The following is a 16,423-nucleotide window of genomic DNA, read 5'->3' on the forward strand; positions in this document are numbered from 1 at the left end:
ATGAGCATTTTATTGCACACCTGTTACTGGGCACTCACAGAGTTTGCTCAGGTCCCTCACATGAAGTCGTCTGCCTCCCGCCCCTTCTGGCCTTCCTTGCATGACAAAAAAACCCCTGTTTAAGTCTGATTTTTTTAAAACTCAGAATTGCTGCTCTCTCCTGCTGCGTGCAGGAGAAGCAGCGCCATTAGAACAGCGGACTCAATGGGCCTCGTGCTCGTTCTGTACTTCCTCTTTTGAAAAGAGAAAGTAACTGAGGAATGAAAACACTGGTGGAGAAGCGAAGATAGGGAGCATGTTAACCCCCGGTGTGATGGAGCTTTCAGTGTCTGTGTCTGTGTAAATGGCTGTGTGTGTCCCTGCCTGCCACTGCACCACACATTCATGCCCCCTGTAGCCACCGATGTGATCCTTCATCCCCAAAAAAGTTTGCACACCCCTCTGTTAGACATGATTGCCTTGATTGAGTGAGGCAATATGTACATGGATCACTTTTTGGATCAAAAGAGGATATAAAGGGTTTTGTTTTTTTAAAAGGTCTGTTCCTATGCATAAAGTGCTCTTTGCTGGCTCCATGTACAGCTGTTGAACACATGGAGAGTGATGGCTCTGACAGAAGTGATCACCTCTTCCGGGGAAGTGAAGCCCAGTCAGCCCTTCCATACTCCCCTCCAACGGATGGTCAGAACTCTCAGCAGAACACTACCCTTCTGTTTGAGGGAGCCCCTTGCATGAAGCCACAGGATCCTGTGTGGATCTCTCTGCAGTGAAGGCCAAGAATGAATCTATCTTTCTCAACCCCCTCTCCTCCTCAGCTCTATTTATTTATTACTAGAGTCCAATTCTTAATATGCATGGCCAGGACTGACCCACAATAAGAGAGAGAAGAAAAGGGAAACAAGCCAACATATTCCAATCGTTTACTTCAGGTAAATGGATTTGTTGCTCCTCTAAAACCTCATACAATTGCCTAGCCTCTTCTACAGTGGGAGGAAACAAGCGCCTAACCTCTTCTGCATATAATCGTCCAATCATTCTTGAGCTTTAAAAAACAACACATTGGATGCTATTGCTCACTTCTATATAAGATGATCTTGTCTCAGTTTATCTGTCAATAATTCCTCTTCTTTTCTGCCAAACTACTGGGTCAGGATTGGCCAGAAAGCAATGTATTTTAAGCGAATTTGATGTGGTTCCATTTTTATATCTCATGTGAGGACATGGTGTTTGAAAACACAAAGCAAGCACAGAAAATTTTAGGAGTTCCTAATGGGCTCTGTGACTGGTGAGCTGCATTTGGCTTAGTGGACGCCTTGTTGCACAGGCCTGCTGACAGCTCAATAGGAGATTCAACACTATTTGGAAATAATCTCTGTTGTTATTTTGTGTATAGAATTTCCAGGATCAACAGCTTGCAAGGTGTTGGGTAATCCCTTATGACATCACAAAGAGCAGGACGGGTGGGGGTGGGGGGCTTGTAAATAACAAAAGGACAGAATTCTGTTCTACCCATCAACAGGTCCAGAAAGGGGGGGAAGAGAAAGAAATGTTTCTATCGTAGATTTGTCCATCATCAACTTGATTTCTGCCAAGTGAGAATCTGACTTTCCATCAAATATCACACCAATTCTACAGCACTTTTTATAATACTTGCCTGGTCTTGTATATTCTGCAGCATTGTGGGTCCCACCAAAGAGACCTCTTGAAGCTGTTTTTTCCTCGCTTTCTTTATCATCAGGTGATTTAAGTCAGATCAGGTTGCCGGGAGGCTTTTATGACATAGAAAAATGTGTCGCCTCAAGTATTAAATTGTGTCACCTTTCAGCTGCTACGACATCATTTGGAGAAGCAACACGTTTACCTTCCCAGAAGAGTCCCTGGTCTTCAGGGTTGCTACCTTTTCTTTTCTCTCTTTTTTCTTCTTGCCAGGCTTTTGTGCCTTTCACAACAGCCTGGAACACAGAAATGTAGCCACTGAAACTTACCCCACCCTTTATTTCCATGCCAGAAAAAAAGCTCAGCTACTCAGTTTCTCTAGGCTGCTCTTAGAGGCACAGGAGTAGGGCTGATAAAGAAGATGGCAACCCTAGGTACGAAATGAAGGATTGTCCTTTCACTACTGGGTTTCTAAATGCCTGCCACTATGAATCACAAACCAAAAGCTGTCGGTCAGGCATTGATTCCCTGCATCACAGGGGTGCTGGCTACCCCTTGACCCAGGTCACAGACACTGGATTTAACTTGGGCGGAATGGTCACACTGCAGCTGAACCGCATTTTCCCCATTTAAGGGGAAAATGCGCACTAAAACAACTTTGTGAAAATGCGCCTTTTGGAGAAGGAAGTTACGGGATTGCTGCAGTGTGGCGTTTTCACAAGGTGTTTTGCTAGTTTGCAGCTTGTATCACCGGTGGAGCGGCTGAGTGCCACATTTTCCACCTCAGGAATTTTGTGATCGATTGGCATACTTTCCTGCTTTTGTAGCAAGTGTAATTATTACATTACGTTTACCTTTAAATTCATGGCAAAACTGTGCATGTGGATAATGAGAACGGGAGTGCTATGTTAAAGGTGGGGGGCAGGGGGTTTGCTTAAAAAAAACAAGAAGAGAGACGAGTTAGAAGAGAGAGCAGAAATTGGAATATCTTAATAATTGTTTCCATTACATTTAATTCAAGGTGTTGGCGTGTATGTTTAAAGTAGGGGTGAGATCAGCTCCGATTAGGAGCGTAGAAGCAGTAGCGGATTGGCCTGCTCCGCCTTACCTAGAGGCGGAGTAGGAGCGGACCGCGGACTCCTAGAAGCAAGGTGAAGAGAAGCGACCATTTTTTGGAGCTCCTAGTTCAGGCGGAGCGCTCCGGTCGCCATCTTGAAAACATTTCGCCATAGGATTGCATTGCGGCAAATAATCGCGGATAACTACGTTCTTTTTGAAGCTATCGTTCTGGAAATTCTTGTGCTCAGAGAGTCGTGGATGGGGGTCATTTTGAGACCACTCTCACCTCTCTGCGTCGTGCGGGTCGCGTGCTATATTTTTTTGAAAATCGGGTCAACCGCGCGGCTCAAACGGCGTTTTCGGCTTTTTGCCCATAGGATTGCATTGAGGGAAAGACTCGGGCATAACTGGGTTGGTTTTTAAGCTATCGTTCTGAAAATTCTTGTGCACAGAGAGTCGTGGATGGGGGTCATTTTGAGACTACTCTCAACTTTCTGCGTCGTGCGGGTCACGCGCTAGAAGTTTTTAAAAAATCGGCGGGAAAAATACCTTTTTCAAAGGGCTGAGGGGCAGAGTCAGCTCCCGGTCATGATCACATGATCCCAAAGTTAGAGGAGGGCATAGGCAAAATGGGTAACTTGGGATTCTGGGAAACTTCTCTTTCTTCATCTGAACGGGCTTTTCCCAGTGTTTTTTAAAACAGTAGCCCCACCAAATGCACAAACACAACCTGAAATCATATACTAAGCCAAGAATAAGACATAGAAACACAGCACTGCTACCCACCCTAACTTTGGGGAACAACTGAAAAGATGTGGTGCAAGGGGATGAGCTCCCCTAGGGCATCTCATCGTGGACGTGCCTCCACTCTCTCCTGCACTGGAAGGCCATTAGAGCCTTCCAAAGAGAGTAAAACGGTGAGCGTTTACTTCTTAGTGGTGGAGCGATGCCTGTTATGAGTTGAAGTGAGCGTTTACTTCTTAATCTCAGAGCTGTTGGTGGCTGTCTTGAGTTGAACTGGCAGCTGCTTCCCCCTCCCCCGGGCACGTCCCCCTATTGCTGGTAAAAGACAGATATAGCCTTTTTTAAAAAGTTCTTCTTTCTGTTTATTGAGCAACACTGCTGCTTTTAATTCCATCCCTCCTTTGTTTATTTATTGATTTATTCCATTTTATATGCATTACTGGCTTATCCTTGGCTCACTTCCTTATGCCCCCAGAAATGCCAGCTGCATGCCTGCCTGCCTTCCCTCCCTCCTCCCCTGCCTACCTCGCAGGGATGTTGTGTGTGTGTGGCTTTGACTCAGGGGAGAAGTCCTTCCTGCGCTCACTTGGAGTTTTGGAAGTTCCAAATTTTGCAGGTTTAAGCCCCGCCAAAAAACAGGGGATGATGGGACTGCCTTGGATAAGCTGTCATGGTGGTGAGTTTGAAGGGTTTTTTTAACGTGCAAAATTGACGGAGCTATGGAAAGGGGTGTTGGATTTTCATAAATTCCCCAAAAATCAGGGGATGATGGGACTGCCTTGAGTCTCGGCGTGCGTATGTATCCCTGGATAAGCTTTCATGGTGGCGTGTTTGAGGTTTCTAACATGCAAATTGACGGAGCTATGGAAAGGGGTGTGAATGGGGTGCCCGATTTTCAAAAATTCCCCAAAAATCAGGGGATGATGGGATTGCTTTGAAACTTGGCGTGCGTGTGTATACCCCCATGAGGTGTCATGGTGCCAAACGTGAGGTTTCTAACTTGAACCAAAAAAAAGTTGTATAATTTTTTAGCTTTCAATGCAAGCCTATGGGGGGGGGGAAAAACGGAGCTCCGGATCCGGATCCGGAGTTCCGAGCGGAGCGGAGCGGAAGTGGGCGGGGCGGGGGTGGGGCGGAGCGGCCCAATCCGGAAAATGGCGGATCTGCAAGTGAAGCGGAGCGGGGGGTCCGTGCACACCCCTAGTTTAAAGCCCTAGACAGCTTGGGGATCAAATATCTGAATGAGTATCTCCTTTCCATACCAACCTGCTCCTGTTTTAAGATCTTTTGTCGAGGCCTTTCTCCAGGTGCCTCCTTTATCAGAGGATTCAGCTACTGAAGAGAAGAGCTCCTCACACCAAGACCATGAAACTCCAGATACCTGAAACTTGGCATGCATACTAAGGGGACGATAAGGGGTGTTCACCTCAGAATTATTTGGGTGTTTTTTTTTTTAATGCATTGATTAATTTTAATTAATTTAAGTGTGTCCATGTGTTTGAAGTCTGCAGTATCATCTTTGGTCACTAGGGGCAATCTTCCCTACCAGCACATAGCTTTGCAGCCCATAGAGTTTTTAGTCAGAGATCAGTGAACAGAGTTCAGCCCCGTTCAATGGAATGGAGTAGACAGACCCCTCCCTCAGGGGACACTTTGGCAGGGACTGTACCCATGGGTCTTAAAAATATAGGAAGCTCCCTTATACGGAGTCAGACCATTGGTCCATCTAGTCCAGTATTTCAATACTGATTGGCTGTGGCTCTCCAGGGTTTCAGGAAGTAGTTTTTCCAGCCCTTCCTGGAGACGATGGGCATCGAACCTGGGTCCTTCTGCATGCAAAACCGATGCTCTACCATTGAGCCACAGCCTCTCCCCAACTGCCATGGCTCCATAACTTTGCTTAAAGGCTTTGGTGTGTCAAATTAAGGGCTATTTCAGTGTGTGCAAAGCTGGGTCCATTTGCTAGTGTTTTAATAACAAAATAATAAATAAAATGTCATGTAATCAGCTCCATCATGGGGTCTCCTATTAATTGATATCACCCACATGCAGTAAGCAAAAAACGGGTTTGATGAAATCTGTCTGGAACTGGACTTTCCAGCGCATACATGGTCGGCTGCCATTCAAAGCAACAGCCCAGTGTCTCCACTTCCTCTAACACCCACCATGTCTACCGTTACAAAATGCGTGGTGTATTGTCATTAAGTTGCAAGTTTCCTTTGCTGCTTATGGGGGTGGTGGGGCGGGGGGGGGGGGAGAAAGAAAATTGCAGTGCAATGACATTGGCCCAGTTCACACAACTGATGCAGCCACTATGCCTTATTTAAGCCATGGCGGGTTACAGCACTTGCAAGTTGCCATTTTGAATAGTCAGGATACAGCAGGCAATCACCATGGTTTATGACAGGTTTCCTGGTCCTTCAGGCAAGCACACAGTCTGGCAAACTGACACAGGACACCCAAATCAGTGAGACGTCTTTATTGCAGGAAATCCCACAGCAAAAGCTTGGTGGTTGCACATTTCAGAAATCATATAGCTGATGGTCAGTAGCTATAGGCGCGAAGGAATTCCAGAACACTCAAAATGGTTTCTCCGTTGCCATCTCCATGGTTTTGAACATGAGGGAACGTCAATCCACACATGGATTTCAAACCCGGACACGGGAGGGGGGATGATTCCTGACATGATCCCTTAGGCAATCAAAGAGCAAATTCTTGAAAGGCCTTACAGACTACCCAAAGAGAGCTAGTCCAACCTCACAGCATACGTTGGTAACTCGAGGTGACACGGGGCCTTGCTAGACCTACCTTAAAATCTGGTGGTGAGGAGGGGCCAGGCCGCACTAGAAGTAGCGCGGCCTGTCGGCCCCGTCTACATGTCAGATGCAATGGGGTCTAGGAAAGCCCTGTCGCATCCGCCATTTTTATTTTCATTTAAAGGGGCTGCGTGCGCAAGAGCGCACCACTGCTAAAGGTAGGTGTTTGGTTTTTTCTTTTTTAAAAAATAATTGGGTCCCCTGCTCCCCCTTCCCTCGATTTCCTCCCCCCACGATCGCCCCTGGCCTCCGATTCCCCCTATCTCCCCATGTTTTCCGTTTCCCGCCCCGATGTCCCCAGCCTCCGTTTCCTGCCCCCGATGTCCCCAGCCTCCATTTCCTGCCCCCGATGTCCCCAGCCTCCGTTTCCTGCCCCCTGATGTCCCCAGCCTCCGTTTTCCACCCCCCATGTCCCCCGGCCTGCGATGCCCGCCACTGCCATGTCGCAGGCCGGGGGACATCAGGGAGCGGGAAACAGAGGCTGGGGACACCGGGGGTGGGGGTGGGAAATGGAGGCTGGGGACATGGGGGTGGGTGGGCAGGAAACGGAGGCTGGGGACATGGTGGCACTGGGAGTGCTGTGGCCCGTCCACCTCTTTTCCCAGCTACTCGGGGGTAAATGCGGTTGCTGGGAAAAGTGGCGGAACGGGCTACACGCCTGTGGTCTCAGGCTGAGCCTGAGACCGCGGGAAAAACCAGGCCAAAAGAGGTACAGGTTAGCCTGGAGCCAGGGAGGTTTGAGCCCTGCCTGAGCCCGGGATCCTCTGTGCATCATTTGGACGCACAGGGACGAGCCTGAGCCTCACACCGGGCTAACCTGCCATCTAGCAAGGCCCACAGTCAAGGCTTAAACAAGATCTCAGGGAAAGGTAAACCCTCAGACACAAGGAATTCTGTGCCACTGCTTTCTTATGGACAACTCCTCACTACATGAGTCAGAGGAAAGAACGTCCATCAATCAATGATCAAGCCCAGTCTGCTGGTACACTACAGTGACGACAAACAAAGACATACAATACACTGCAGATGGGAGTTCAAGTCTATGAAAAGCCTCCCAATACTTTTCATGGTAGGTTTTTAGTAATTCAGAGTTCTACTTAGGAGGGAGACCTTGCCCCAGTTCAGGGGAGCTCTAGCAAGGCTCTGATAAACTGGAAAACCTCCACCCTGAACCTTTTTGGACTAATTCTGTCTACAGAACCCAGGGCTGTTTACTTGTGATGCTCATTAACTGAATATAGTTGAGAACTTTCATTGTGAAATGTGAACTGTGGATCTTTATTGAGACTATAAGGGCTTATAGCCAATTGCAATAAAAAGTTTTACTGTGACTTGTGACTTGCCTCCAGGAAGTCAGGTTCTGACAATGACTCACCTTTTGTACTAGTTAATGTTGCCAGGGGAGAGAGGAGGAGGAGGATATGGGGCAGCAGCCACACCCATAACAGATAGCTCTGGCCACAGTCAGGTGATGGCATAGTGGATAGATTTGCTCTGCCCTTTTATTCTACAGCTACTGCCTCTGTGAATCTGCCTCCCCATCTGTGTGAACACAGGGGTCCTCTCTCTCCCTCCCTCCCTCCCTCCCTCCCTCCCTCTCTCTTTCTCTCTCTCTCTCTCTGTGTTGCCCCCATTAATTTCAAAGAAGAAGAGTGATCTGCAGCACGATAAAATGCAAGCATGGGTCAGGTCCCTTCACTTAATGAATGGGGATGCCTTGCTCAGTGGAAAACTCTATATTGTCCTGCTTCTTCATGGGGTGGGTGGGTGTCCATACACATTGGAAGGAGATCAGCTCAAAAGCAGCACTGCTGTGCGAGGCTAAATCAATAAAGCTAGGCTGGGCAGGAGGAAGCGTGAGCTATCTGCAGTGCTGGCGGCCATTCTGTTGTCAAGCCTGGCCCCTGTCCTGTGTTTCCACACTTACCCAAGCTATACCCAGTGGGTAACCCAAACCGAAGCCAGGAAACATTGGGATGACCTAGGAGCAAAGGTAAAAGTCATGGTAAACCAAGAGTTTGAAAATGTGCAATTTTGGGTGTGCGGTGTGGAGTCCTGGAATTGGTGTCTGCGTCATGTAAACAATGCAGCACTACTGAGCAGCCACTATGGGGTCAATAGAGCATATAGACACCCCACTGATCTTACCTACAACCTCCAAGCCTTGTGCCAGGCATTTCTTGGACCATCCTGGTTTCACCTTGCCTACCTCTCTATTTGTTGTTGTTGTTGTTTATTCGTTCATTCGCTTCCGACTCTTCGTGACTTCATGGACCAGCCCACGCCAGAGCGTTCCGTCGGCTGTCGCCACCCCCAGCTCCCCCAAGGTCAAGTCTGTCACCTCCAGAATATCATCCATCCATCTTGCCCTTGGTCGGCCCCTCTTCCTTTTGCCTTCCACTTTCCCTAGCATCAGCCTCTTCTCCAGGGTATCCTGTCTTCTCATTATGTGGCCAAAGTACTTCAGTTTTGCCTTTAATACCATTCCCTCAAGTGAGCAGTCTGGCTTTATTTCCTGGAGTATGGACTGGTTTGATCTTCTTGCAGTCCAAGGCACTCTCAGAATTTTCCTCCAACACCACAGTTCAAAAGCATCTATCTTCCTTCGCTCAGCTTTCCTTATGATCCAGCTCTCGCAGCCATAGGTTACTACGGGGAATACCATTGCTTTAACTATGCGGACCTTTGTTGTCAGTGTGGTGTCTCTGCTCTTAACTATTTTATCAAGATTTGTCATTGCTCTCCTCCCAAGAAGTAAACGTCTTCTGATTTCCTGGCTGCAGTCAGTGTCTGCAGTAATCTTTGCACCCAGAAATACAAAGTCTGTCACTGCCTCCACGTTTTCTCCCTCTATTTGCCAGTTATCAATCAAGCTGGTTGCCATAATCTTGGTTTTTTTGAGGTTTAACTAGGGCGACCATATGAAAAGAAGGACAGGGCTCCTGTATCTTTAACAGTTGCATAGAAAAGGGAATTTCAGCAGGTGTCATTTGTATGCATGTCGCACCTGGTGAAATTTCCTCTTCATCACAACAGTTAAAGGTGCAGGAGCTATACTGCAGCTATACTGTGACCAGATTTAAAAGAGGGCAGGGCACCTGCAGCTTTAACTGTTGTGATGAAGAGGAAATTTTACCAGGTTCCCCACATATACAAATGACACCTGCTGAAATTCCCTTTTCAATACAACAGTTAAAGATACAGGAGCCCTGTCCTCCTTTTCATACGGTCACCCTAGTTTAACTGCATATGATTATAGGATTGGCCATTATTTACTGCCCATGTTCAGGTAGGTAATCAGTATCTGGAGCTGAAAAGGCATTAGCCTGGTAATGATCCAAATCCTAAGGTCAAGAATTGCATACACAGACACATCCCACCACAAGTAGCTCTTTAAAATGGATGAATTGCTATTTGTAATTCATGGGAAAATATAATATAAGGTCTCTGAGTTAAACAGGGGCAGTGGTGAAGACAGGTAATTTTAGAATCTCGACACACTTAATGGTTTTATGAGGGCTTTCTCCTTAGATGGTAACAGATATAACTTCAAAATGTGTTAATCCAGCCTGGCTGCATTTGGGGCCTCCTGTTTATTCTGTTTTGTGGAGCCCTGGACTTCCATCCCAAAGTCATGCCCTGATGGCACCACTGAATAGAAATAACTGAAGAAATAATATGAAGCAACAGCCTATTGAGAACTTAAAAAAGAACCACCCACCCTAATGAATGGAGGTACTCAGACAGTGCCTCCAATATACAATTCTTTGTAACTACGAATCATTGTTGGAAACCTTCCAAGTTGAAGCACTTTTGTCAACTTTTAAGACATTGAGCCTGCACTTTGGGTTGACTTCTGTTCTTTGGAAATCTCCACTTCTGCTCTGAGAACAGCCCGGTAAACATGTTGACTCGGAAATAATTCCCATTGAGGTTCAACTCCTTTTCAGCTACAGAAGTGTGGAACTGCGAGGAGGGGAATAAAAAGAAAAGAGCTGGGCTGGCCGTGTGTATCCTCCTCCTTCCAGGAATAGGCCTCTGTAGAGCCTGCGGTGCTGGTGCTGCCATGGGAGAGAGAGGCGCCATTAATCTTCCATTCAGCTGCCTACTCTCAGCCCTGTGGCCTAGCTACTCCTGTTGAACCTGCTGCCTGAGGCCGCTGGAGAGAAGAAGGGGCATGTAGGAGCTTGTTGATGCCTTGAGGATCCACCTGTCTGCCACACAAAGTTCTTTTGGGGGGTTGTGGGATACCCCACTGTAATTGGCTGCATGTGCCATGGAAGGAGCAAATCCGATTTCCAGAAAATGCAGTGTAAAACAGAATTGTGTTGGAAAGTGTCTCCATTTAGATGGCCCCCATGTCTCATTGAGGGTTCATCCTCATTCTGCCATATACAGCACTTGCCAGATTCCATTAGACTCTTATCTCTGTACACAATAAGATCTTACTGTCCAAGGAGGTGAATCTTTTTTAAAAAATAAATAAATAAAAGGTTAGCAATCCTATCTGAATTCCTTGTTACCCCTTCTCAAATGCTTCTGTTTCAGTCCTTCTGCTTTTACATCACTCCTATATAGTCAGTGTGTTGTAGTGGTTAGAGTGTTGGACTGGGACCCAGGAGATCTGGGTTCTTGTACATCCCTCAGCCATGAGTGGTGGACCATGAGTGACTTTGGGCCAATCACTGACTCTCAGCTTAGCCTACCTCACAAGATTATTGTGAGGAGAAAAGGCAGAGGAGAGAGAGAGAATCCTGTAAACAACTTGGGTTCCTTGCAAGAGGAAAAAAGGTGGAATATAAATGTATATTAATAATAATATATTAATAATATACATTAATAATAATATTAATATATTAATACATATATTAATATAATATATTATAATATGTATTAATAATTTATTAATACATATTAATATATTAATATTAATAATATATTAATATACATTAATAATAATAATGTATATTAATAATAAATAAATATACATAAACTCTCTTCTGTGGTCTGTATTGTACATAGAATAATGTTTATTAATCCAATGTGCTGTAGTAGTACTCAGTGGAGCAGTGGTCAATTTTGAAATGCAGGTACCCAGAATAACTACACCCCCAAGGAGAGTCCAAAAATTCAAAGCAGTTCTAGCAATTTTCATTTCTACCAGGAGCAGGCCATAAAGCTAATGGGACTTAATTGCACATTCAAGGCCAAGTCACCGCAAAATACTTTACATTACAACAGGAAACAATATATTGTCACTGGAAAATTTCATTTCCCCCCCAGTGGGGGAAGTTCAGTAGTGTGAGGATTGCAGCTAGAACCAGAGGAAATGGCGAAGTCCAAGGGGGGTGGCAGATGACATCAGCATCCCTGCTCAATCAAAAAGGGCTGGTGCTGCATCACTGTGAGCCCTGGCTCCACTACTAGTACTACTACTACTAGTAGTAGTAGTAGAAGAAGATAAGTTATAGTCTGTTGCTGTTGGTGCAATTAAATATGCTGTTGGTCAAGCTAAATATGGTAATAGTAGTAGATATGTTCTGGTCTGATGCTGTTGGCCCAATTAAAGATGCTGTTGGTCTAATTAAATATAGTTGTAGTAAATGTGTATCAGGCTGCTGCTGTTGTTCCAATTTTTATGATACTACTTTATAACGTTTTTTGCTGCAGATTTGTTCTTTTTACATTTTCTTGTGATTTATATTTTTATTGAAAGATGCTTTGATTTTGATTTTCTTTCACAGTAGGGTAGGTTTTACATGTCCAAATATAGGCTATAGGAGCAAAAGAGAGAAAAGAGCACCACACAATACATGAGGATAAAGTAAAAACAAAGATATGTGGAATTACACTTGAATATAGTAATGAGTTTATTTATAGATAAACTCATTACTTGGCATCCAAATACTCCAAAATGTTTTTACTCAAATGCTTTATCTACAAGGATCTATTTAAGACTGGCATAACAAGACGTTCTGTCAAAAGAGATTTCCGCAGCCGTACAGGATTTTGGCACCAATCTTTAGAGATTACACTTATTAATTTGTATGATTAAAGTTATGCTGCAGAGGATCACAAGAAAGATAAAGGAACAGATCTGAGCTTTCCCAAAGTACTAAAATGCTGATAGTTTGGGTGTGTGTGTGTATTCTAAATTAAGGCTATATTCACATGTTCATGAGTGAACAGCATGTTTACAGTACTTCCTTAGGGTGTAATCAGAAAGGGCATGTTTATTACTTCATCATTCATCAGACGTTCTAAAGAAAAGGATTCCATATATTAATTCCTCCCCCACCCCCAGGGGGATCATATTGTGAAGTCATGTGGGGTCATGTGAAGTCATGTCCTTTCAGAATCTTCCTTGGCTCTATTTCTTACACAACAAATAGCAATAGGGCTTCTTTAAACGAGCGATTTGTAGCACACTCATGACTAGCCACTCATGGAAGTTCGCAGGTTCTTTTGACGATGTTGTGAGCCTCCTGTACATCTCCCACTCTTTTCCCCAGTTAATTTGTTTAAAAAATAAACCTCGGAAAACCCAATTCTTCTGAAAGTTGTGCTACAAAACACCCACTAGAGGGTGGTGTTCCCATTCAACTATATTTGCTGGTAGGTTTAAAAGTACAGGTCACGTGGTCGCTGCTCTGCTCCCGTGTAATTCAACTTGTTTCAAATGTGGAAGAGAAGCAGGAAGCAGAGTGGAGTGATTGCCCCCTGTCTGAAAGCACTATCTGAGCAGGACAAAAGCAACGTAGGAAGGGGAAAGTAAATCCCGCTTCTCAAAGTTTTCACACAGAAGAGAAATGCAGAAGTTGGGACATGAATCCACTTTAAAGAGTCCGCTTTAAAGAAGAGTCCAGAGTTTTGTTCATTTCTAAACATGACCGATGGAGATCTGGAAAATTAAGTGGTCCCTTCACCATGTTCTGGTGATCGCTTTCCAAGTGATAGTAGTATATATTTTTAAAGCTTTTCCATTTAAAAAGCCCTGAATTTATGTGATAGGTTTGACACAAGATACAGGAGTATTACTAGCATTTGATTATCTGGAAGTATATATGGAATGTGGAGTATAATTTTTCATTGTGTAACCAGTATACAGGGAACCTCTTTTAAAGTAATGACCAGATGGTACATGGGAAGATGGAAATGTGAATCTAATATTGGACTTTTTTGCATCTGTGATGGAAGTGTGAGAAGGCAAAGGAATTTTGGAAACAAATAAAAGATGCAATGGAAAGAAAAAAACATTTTTATAAATACCATTAGAAATAGTTTTACTTTCATGGATTTATAGAAAGAAAGCATTCATACCTTTAAGACCATTATGGTGCAAACCTCTGTTTCCTGTGGGGGATACCATTTCCCAGTGCTCTGCAGCAGGTATGGGCAAATGAGACATTCCCCAGAGATATCTGCAGGAGCCCTGCCTAGTGTGACCAGATACAAAAGGGGGCAGGGCTCCTGCAGCTTTAACTGTTGTGATGAAGGGGGAATTTCACCAGGTGTTGCATGCATGCAAATGACACCACCTGGGATTCCCTTTTCAACCCAAGTTTTAATTTTTGTGAACCACCCAGAGAGCTTCGGCTATTGGCAGGTATAAAGATGTAATAAATAAATAAATAAATAAATAAATAAACTGTTAAAGATACAGGAGCCCTGTCCTCCTTTTCAAATGGTCAACCTAACCAAGGGTAGACATGGTCAGGCACTGTTGAGTGCCCACCCACCCCAAAAAGGCCATCTGGCAAGACCTGCTTGGAGTTTTTCCTCCCTGTCCCCATGGCAATCTACCTGTCTCTCACTCTGGTCCAGACAATGGTGAGGAAGAGCAGTATGTGTCACAGCCTATTTGCTCAAGGGCTCTCTGCCTTTCAAGCAAGCAAATGGTAGCAATGAAAGGCTGAGGAGCAGGAGCAGCTACTGGCAATCGAGTTGAGATGGAAGATTCACTGTGGGAGGGTCCCTCATTGACAGTCACTTGCCCACAGCCCTCAAAACCTGGAGCCAGCACTGATCAGCCTAACCTGTCAAATACAGCTCCTGCCGTGCCGGCCACCTGTGCCTCAAGTGACAATGTGGGATCCAAATGAGCACCCAAATTGTGAACCTGATCCTTTAGGGCAGTGCAACCCCCTCCAGAACAGGTGGAATATCATCACTCTTCTGGGCAATGCATCTTCAGGGTTTGTGTTTGGAAACTCCCCAGTCTCCATGCAGCTATAAATAGGCCTCTATGTGATGATAAGCCTGCCCTTGGGTTTCCTGTCCAGATGGCTGTACTGCTTCTGACTGAGCAGTTTACAAAGCAGTTTGCTATCTGAGATGTAGTAATTCTAAAAGAATTCCCATTGAGCAACTGAACAGGGCAGACAGTGTCATCTGACATTTGCTGCAGATGAGTAACATTTAGAACGAACCACTTACAATTTCCCATTTCTGTCAGCAAGGGCACAATCTTATGCAGGCTTAGAAGGGGGGGGGGAGTCCTACAACTCCCAGCATTCAAAATGCTGCAAGTTGTGGGATTTTTTGCTGCTTAAACGCTCATTGTGTGTGTGTGTGTGTGTGCATGACGCTATGGCTAATGGATTTCGGAGTTCTAATAAAAACAAAACAGAATCCACAAGCTTAAAGTCTGCGCACACTTGCTGTAGGGGATAGAAACAGGAAGTTTCTGATACTGCAACAAGGTCTTGGTCCATTGGAATCACACCGAGGTCTGCTTCCTGCTTCCTACAAGAATGAAGAGTCTGGAGAAACTTTGGACCCCTGGGGGCCTGGTGTTACCCAAGGTGTCTGGGAACTGTTATCGAAAAGCTGGGTATAAATCAGGAGCGGGCAGATGTTTTGCCTACAACTGCCAACAGCCTAAGATAGGGTGACCATATTTTGGAAACCAAAAAGGAGGACAACATGGTCGCCCCCAAGGGGGTGTGTCCAGTACCAAGGGGGCGTGCCCACCCGAACATAGCCTTGGTCACATGTCTGATTTTATAGCACACATTTAAGACAAATCTGTTCTACATAGCATCTTAATGTTAAAATCACTGAAATAAAGAACAAGTGAGAGATTCAATTTATCTGAAATTAATGTCACTCACTCCTACTTTTGTAGGTTTTGCTGTACTTTGAAGCTTTTGCTACATACTCCCCTTCCCTCAAATATTTTTTCTGACTGTATCTTCACTCATTGCAAGCTGCTGTTGTTGTTAACAGGGTTTACTACTGCCCCCAGAGCTGTTTCAAATTTGGTACAGCTAAAGCTCTACCTAAAAGCTTTCATGGTGCCAACTTTCAGCTCTTTATCTTTAAAAATGACAGTTTAAAAAATAATTTTAAAACCTCAATTTTTAAAAAATTCCTAAAAAATCAATAGATGAACGGATCTGTTTCAAATTTGGTGTGGCTAAAGCTCTACCTATATCCTATCATGGTACAAAGTTTCATCTTTTTAACTTTAAAAATGACAATTTTAAAAATAATTTTAAAACCTCAATTTTTAAAAAATTCCCAAAAAATCAATGGATGAACGGATCGGTTTCAAATTTGGTGTGGCTAAAGCTCTACCGAAATCCTTTCATGGTGCAAAGTTTCATCTCTATATCTTTAAAAATTATGATTTAAAAAATAATTTTAAAACCTCAATTTTTAAAAAAATCCTAAAAAATCAATGGATGAACGGATCTGTTTCAAATTTGGTATGACTAAAGCCCTTCCTAAGAGCTACCATTGTGCCAAGTTTCATGTCTTTATCTTAAAAAAATGACAGAGTTATTAGCATTTTTGTTAATTCCCATTAGAGCTGCTCTTTGAAAAAAAATCCAGATTTCCCCTCCCCCTCCCGGATTTGCCATCAAAAACCCGGACAAATCCGGTCATATGGTCACCCTAAAACAGCATAGCTGATGGTGAGGGATGATGCCAAAACATCTGGACCGCCACAGAAGAGTGAGTGTTGGGTTCACTTTGAATGCAAACCAGAACTTAGGCATGTAAATTTCTATGTATTTGTTCATGCCCACTTTTCTTTTATCATGGAACGTTTATATTTCCCAACAGACTCCCCTGCCCCCCACGTAGGAGCTAGGCCTGCTTAATTTCAGCAAGGTTGCTGCATCATGGACCTTCAGACTCTG

Source organism: Elgaria multicarinata, chromosome 6 (assembly GCF_023053635.1).
Source record: "Elgaria multicarinata webbii isolate HBS135686 ecotype San Diego chromosome 6, rElgMul1.1.pri, whole genome shotgun sequence".
In the NCBI taxonomy this organism is placed as follows: domain Eukaryota; kingdom Metazoa; phylum Chordata; class Lepidosauria; order Squamata; family Anguidae; genus Elgaria; species Elgaria multicarinata.